Genomic DNA, 7,486 nt, shown 5'->3' on the forward strand with positions numbered 1-7,486 from the left:
TATTCGGTAATCCCATGCTTTGGGCATCGAGCACAAAGTTTCTTGAATCGATCCCAATATGCATGAAAAGCTTCTCTCTTGTGCTGCTTGATTCCAATGATTTCCCTCCGTAGGGCGAAAGCTTTCATCTCGGGAAAGTACTTATCCAAAAACAACCTTGCAAGATCTACCCAAGTAGTTACCGTCCCCGGTGGGAGGTCATAAAGCCAGTCTTTGGCCGCGTCTTGCACCGCAAAGGGGAATGCCCTAAGCTTGATTTGGTCCTCCGTGACATTGTGTGGTTTCATACCCACACATACTACATGGAACTCGGTGAGGAATTTGTAAGGATCTTCGTTCTCCAATCCTCTAAAAGTTGGGAGTAAATGGATAAGCCCGGATTTTAGTTCCAAGTTGGTGGCGGCTGGGTATGTGATGCAAAGAGGTTGTTGAGTCACCTCTTGTCTTGACCATTGGCGGAGGGTTTGTTCGGGTGGTGGGTTTGGAGGTGGATTTCCTCCAGGGATGTCTGCCATGGCTTGAGAAGTGGGTGATGTTTCTGTAGGCGAAGTGTTTAGGATATTATGAACAGGTGAAGAAGGTGAAGTGGTATTGTTGGGTGAAGATGGTTGTGATGAGAGTGAGAGACTTTCTGTTTCTGATGTGGATACACTTGAGAGGGGTATGTCCTCCCAAATGTTGATGACCGGGGGAGTAGATGATGAAGAAGTCCCGGAACCCGGTTGCCTCTTACGAAGCTTGGCTTGCTTCCTTAACTTCTTTGCAGTCTTCTCTATCTCCGAATCAATTGGCAATGGCGTACCTGTACGAAAAGATCTAGGCATAAACAATTAGTAACACCGTGTCCCTGGCAACGGCGCCAATTTGTTAGGCGTGTCAAACCCAACAAATAAAGGGGTACGATATACTCCAAAATAATCCCACTATATTGCACTAAAAGGTAGTACAAGGTAAGCAGGGTCGATCCACAGAGACACAGGACAATTAGTCTATACCTCTTTGCACAAGGTACTATAGTCACCAATAGTAAAAGGAGAGGGGGGTTTAGAATGTAATGATTAAACAAATAATTAAAAACATAAGCAATCAATTAAGTGCGTGAATTAAGTTCAGAATTTGTGAGGACTCCAACCCCATGTATGACAATTTAGCAATGTGACTCCAAGATGACACAATATTCGTTCAATTCTATCTAAGTTGGTACTTGAAAGTGCTAATAAGCTCTAACACTTCCCATTCACTATATTAATTAACCGAAACAAGCTCTTTGATTAATCCTAACCTTATTAACCTAATCTAAACAAGCTCTTAGGATTAGATTATAAGATTGCATGAAGCTTTATGTGAATGTTCCCAACAACACCCAATACTCCTCATAAGATCGGGAGTGTAAAAGTGTATGAATAAGATTTACACTAAATTCATTCAATAGAGATCAATTTAATGCTTGTTACTTGTTCAGTTTCACAAAACAATTACGGATTTTGTAAAAGAGATAACTTGAATGACCTAACCCTAATTCAAATGGCCAATAAGAATCATAATTAGAATCAAACATTCGATTGAAGCAAAATCAAATTCATTAAATAGAAATTAAGAACAAACATCATGTCATATGAATGAAGTCACTACCAAGAAGTCAAAACATGAAATTGGAGAAATTAGGGTTCTAGCCACACATGGCTAGAACAAGATCACAAGAATAAAAGATGAAATTAAAGTGCAATTACAACTTACAAATACTAGAAATAATGTTTCCAAATGATTGCTAATCAAACCCTTGCAAAAACCTTTGAAAATCCTCCTCCAATGGTGCTCTGGTATCTTCTTTTTTTGTCCAAATAACCCTCAACCCGTAATATGAAAGATAGAAAAATTGCCAAAAGTTGGTTTCTGGGTCGAACACGGCCCGTGTTAAAATAGGCTAAACTGACACAGGTTGTGTTCAGCAACACGCCCCGTGTTGATTTGCACTAAACTGACACGGGTCGTGTTCAACATGGTCAACAGCTCCCATTTTGGTCAAACACGCCCCGTGTTGATTTTTCAGTGTAAATCAACACGCCCCGTGTACCTCTCTGACTCCAATTCCAAACTTGATTTTTCCAACTTTTTAGTTCTTAGCCGGATCGTCCCGAAATCTCCACCAATGCTTCCCGACACTTCCCAAAGCGCGTTCCAACCTCCGGTTTACCTGAAAAAGATATAAAAGTGTGCAAATAAAGTTGTTCTAGAGACTAAAATGAATATGATAAAATGCAAGGAAAAGGAAGAACAATTTTGCTAAATATATGCATAAAATGGGACTAAAAGGTGTGCAAAAAGGTGCACAAATAGCACCTAACAGGAAACTTTAGTCCCTTTAATATAAGTTATTTATTATTTAGTTTGACTTTATTAAATTTCTAAGTGATTTTTAGCATTTTGATTATATTTAATATCTTTTTAATTGTATTTAAATTATTTAATATGTTTATTTTATTTATTCCAAAAAAAATATTTTACTAAAAATGATCAAAACTTCTAAGCCCGATTAGAGGAATCAATCGATAACTAGATTTATTAGCAATTATGTATGTTGTTGGTATTTTTTCTCTCTCAATAACCCATCAATGGCGGCGTAAGTGTGGTTTTCAAAGTTGTTCAAGTAGAAGATGGTAAGTAAATATGAGAGTTTTGAGTTTTCTCTTGTTAGGTAAGATGAGATGAAAGAAAATAATACAGTTTAGACGAATAATGGTTTGCGGACTAAAAGAATGATCACCGATAATGCAGAGAAGTCGATGAATGATAATGTTGTTGATTGTGATTGTGGTGAGATGCAGACTGGTTGAGTTGTTAGCAGCTTTGTAAAAAAGACGAAGTCTTATATTTTCTTAGAAACAAATTAGGCTTTAATAAATTAGCCATATAATGAGAGGTCATTTCATCATACTCCACGATTTAAAACTAAACAAATGTTAAAATAAATGATCAAAACCACAATAAATGTAAAATAAAAACAAATGTAAAAAGACAAGTCTTTTACAAGTTCAAATTTTTTGAAATCCACCAAAATAATCACAAACCACATAACCATTTTTTGTAATTTTCTCAAAATCTAATGTATCGAGTAGTCATAGAATTGATGCCCCAAAAGTAGCAATGGATTTAGTTTGGACTTGTATCGACAGCAAACAAACACAAATACCAAACACAAACAACCAAAAAAGAGGTCTCTTTTATTTAATGCGAAAATATATTTAATAATTGCTTCATACAAATACAATACAACCCCTCTCTTTCTCTCTCCTCTCTCCACAACACCAAAACCCTAAAACACCTGTTTCCCCACACAAGTAAGCTCTCTCTCTCTCTCTCTCTCTCTCTCTCTCTCTCTCCATTTATACGAACTGTTGTGTCTCTCTCTGTCCCTTTAAAAATATTTGTTCTTTGTTGTATTATACTTTATGCGACCCCCCATAGATCGTTTCATGCTCCTCCGCACATGATCTGTTTTTTGTAGCAAGATCTGACTTTTCCCCCTTTTTTGTTACTATCAATTTGAATGCTTTTTTGTTTTAGTATGATTGTATTTGACTGTTTTCTACATTTTTTATTGTAATGATTTCTAGGGTTTAAATTTCGATTATTGATCCGTTTGTTTGTATCGAATTTTAAGTAATGAAATCATAAATTTTGTTGTTGAATATCGCATCGTTAATTTTGGATCTGTTTCTCTTTCGAAATTCCTCTGTTCGAATCTCCGATTAATAGAATTGTTTTTGAGTTAATTAATGTTCATATTCGATTTAAACGAACTCGAATCATATCTGTATGTTAATTTTTGGGGGAATTATTTGGATTTTGGTTAAGAATCTGCTTCTGTGCTTAATCTTTAGGTTTAATGGAGGATGATGGATTGAATATGCGAAATTGGGGATATTACGAACCTTCATTTAGGGAACATCTCGGATTGCAATTAATGTCTCCAATTCCAGACACAAAACCTTTCCTTTCTACACGAGAAAGTTCAATCCTGATGAACCCTAATCCCACTACAAATCACCACCATATTCCCAATTATCCCCCTTCGGATCCATCGATTCCAATTCACTACATGAGAGATAGCTGGATACAAAGAGAAAGATTCCTCCATATCCTCCCCGGAAACCACAACTTTCCGGTCATCCCCACCACTTCAACCTCCCACGTCATGCCATCATTACACATTGCGCCACCACCACCACTCGATCTGTCAAAAGACACAGTCACGACCATGGAAGACAATGTAGTCGTCAGAAAAGACAGTGTCAGTGTCAATGGCGGTGATGGTGGTGGTTCGGTGAAGAAAAGAGGCGGCACCACCGCCGCCGCCGCCGCCGGAAAACCTCCAAGAGCAAAGAAACAAAAAAAGACTCCTTCTACACCAAAAGAAAACGGTAACTCTTCTTCTCAACGTCCAAAAACAATGAAAAGAAACATGGATGTGGTCATAAATGGAATAGACATGGACATTTCTGGGATTCCGATACCTGTGTGTTCATGCACCGGAGCTTCACAGCAATGTTACCGGTGGGGCTCCGGTGGGTGGCAGTCCGCCTGCTGCACCACCACCATCTCCATGTATCCACTTCCGATGAGCACCAAACGCCGTGGGGCAAGGATTGCAGGGAGGAAGATGAGTCGAGGGGCATTTAAGAAAGTCTTGGAAAAGTTAGCGTCTGAAGGATATAATTTTGCAAATGCGATTGATTTAAGAACTTTTTGGGCAAAACATGGAACTAATAAATTTGTCACCATTAGGTAGGTTTAACTAAATTAGTATATATTTACTATTATTATTTATTTTTTAAGGTTTTTTGACATTTTTGTCCAAGAAGAAGTTTACATTGGATTATGAACTTGGTTTATTATTTTTTTATTAAAAATTTATTCTTTTTGAGTATCTTGGTTGCAAATAAACAAGTCTTTATGATGTTATTTTTGTAATATGTAGAAAATGTAGTAACTTGATATTGTTTGTATGAAAAATGAAAAAAATATGAATGATAGGGGTCATGTGTTTTACTGTTTTATATAGATTATGAGTCAATAATATAGATACATGGGTCCACTTTGGTTGCATTTTAAACTTGAAAGATAAATTAAAAGTATTATAGAAAAAAGGTTAAAATATTTAAAGTATTAAATGTTTTTTTAAGGAAAGTAGCAAGAACCCTGGAAAGTATAACAAGAAGAAAATAAGAAAAAACAAGAAAATAAGAAAAACAAGGAAAAGTGAAGTGAAGTGAATAGCTACCAAAGGCCACAAGAGCCTATGAAAACACAACCAATATTGTCGAGATTGATTGAGACACATACGTATCTTGCTTGAGAGTTGAGACCGACAATGTTGACTGCCACCAACGGACACCAACATTTTGGATAAATATGAAATATTTTAGTGAAATAATAAATCTGATATATATTAATAAAATAATAAATATGATATATGTTAGTAAATAGTAAATATTTTTTTAGAAAATTAGAAAAGAAATATCCAAAATAATGTCATATGTTAGTAAAATGATATATATATATATATATATATATATATATATATATATATATATATATATATATATATATATATATATATATATATATATATATATATATATATATATATATATTAGGAGCTGTTTGGCAGGATCTGAATTTTTAAAAATATCTAAAAATTTTAAGAGGATCTGAAATTTTAAGAACTGAATGTTTAACATGTTGTTTGGTTGAGACCTCTGAACTGCTGTGTTAAATTATTAAAACGACTATTTTACCTTTTTGTTTTATTTTTTATTGAATTCAACTGTTTGTTTAGAAAATAACCTAATAAATTTCTTAAATACATAATAAAAAAAATATAAACACCATATAAAATCTAAATTTAGCAAGTTTATTCTTACATTAAATAAGATAGATAAAAGATAAATTAGTTAACTTACAAAATTTGTAAAGTTTAACCATTGAATATTGTATATAATAAAAGTTTTTTGATGGATAAAAGTTAGTGGAAAAATAATGTGTCAAAAGTATTAATATTTTTTTAGTTCTCCAAGGGCAAATTAAGGTAAGGGCAAATTAAGGTTTAGCACTAATGTATATTAAGCCACCTTTAATGGAATAGTAATACCAGATGTCATGTGCCATTGCAATAAGCCACATCCATGAGAAGTGCTTGTAAGGGTAAACCAGTAAGCTTGAAACTAGATTAAAGAGAACTTGATGCGCCTCTCTAGGATGTAATCGTCTAATTGAAGGTGAATGGCCTACTTCATGGCTCCACAATGAAGACTTGAAACCTATATGAACAAACTATTTGTAATCTATATGAACAAACTATTTGTAAGCCGATAACCGAGAAGGTTTTTCCGAGCAAACGGTATAATGCTAAAGTTAGAATCAAGAAATGGTTGAATCGTAATTAGTTATGTGAATAGTGGATTATAAATATAGATCGCAATTTCCCTGTAGCTACTATTTATACCCAACTTGTTGGGAGTCATTATTTTCCCTTACCAAGTAGGTTTCAGTCTTATTGCATTTATTATTCTTAAGACTGGAGGTACAAGTATATGTACTTAAGTAATGTTATTAGTCACGTCAACTATTCAGTGACAATCCCCTCCAGTTCGGTTATCGGGGGTATATAATTGGCTCAACTATTTAGTACGTCTGGCTGAGTTATGTTAGTGTATTTTCGGAGGTTCTTCTTTGTAGGGATATATGTATAACACAAACATATATCCTATTAGAATTCAAGAGATTCCATACCATTCCTTTTGAAAAGTACCACACATGTATAACTCCAAGGACAAAATGTTGAGTGTAGTGACTTAGAACTTTAGGATGATACCTGAGGCAAATACAGATATATGTGGAAGTAATATAAGCCCATATTAATGGAAGCACAGGCATCGTACGAGATGAAAAAAAGTCATAAGGTTGTTGATGAGCTGGTAGATGAGTGTATAGTCTATGTTAGCACTATGACCTATTTTATTGACCTATCAACCTATATATTTATAATATTGTGATGACCAAAGGTTCAGGTTCGGGTACTAGCGGCTAGGCGAGGTAAGATCCAAGTGGTAAAGAGTTATGTAAGATGATTGTTGATGAGGCACCTACGGTGATTAGGGAGATGATTTTGGAGTTGTTTAGGTATATCAAAACCCAGGTGAAAGCCATGTTCGATGAGCATTATGTCACTGTTATTAATGTTATTTGTCGTCACAGCCATTAACATAGGACGTCCAGGTGGTGGATCGGTATCCTATCGTGAGTTCAAAAGCACAAAGTCCCCTGAGTTTGATGGTACCAAAGATGTGATTTGTTGCGATGAGATCGATATCAGATGTGGAAGGATGTTTTTACACGTGTTCATATCCAGATAACCATAAGTTCAGGCTTGCGCAAAACCTTCTTCGTTTGGGGGCAAAGGACTGGTGGAACTTAGTCTCTATGA

General features: G+C 35.1%; 1 pseudogene across 1 annotated transcript; it reads left to right on the forward strand.

Annotated features, from left to right (window-relative positions):
- The first annotated feature begins 3,272 nt into the window (after positions 1–3,272).
- Positions 3,273–4,927, forward strand: LOC145012495 (protein BASIC PENTACYSTEINE2 pseudogene; annotated as a pseudogene). Its single transcript, XR_013664543.1, has 2 exons — positions 3,273–3,338; positions 3,882–4,927. The product of XR_013664543.1 is annotated as a protein BASIC PENTACYSTEINE2 pseudogene (transcript).
- The last annotated feature ends 2,559 nt before the right edge of the window (positions 4,928–7,486 follow it).

The sequence above is a fragment of the Lactuca saligna genome, chromosome 8 (assembly GCF_052625555.1).
Source record: "Lactuca saligna cultivar CGN05327 chromosome 8, ASM5262555v1, whole genome shotgun sequence".
Taxonomy (NCBI): Eukaryota; Viridiplantae; Streptophyta; class Magnoliopsida; order Asterales; family Asteraceae; genus Lactuca; species Lactuca saligna.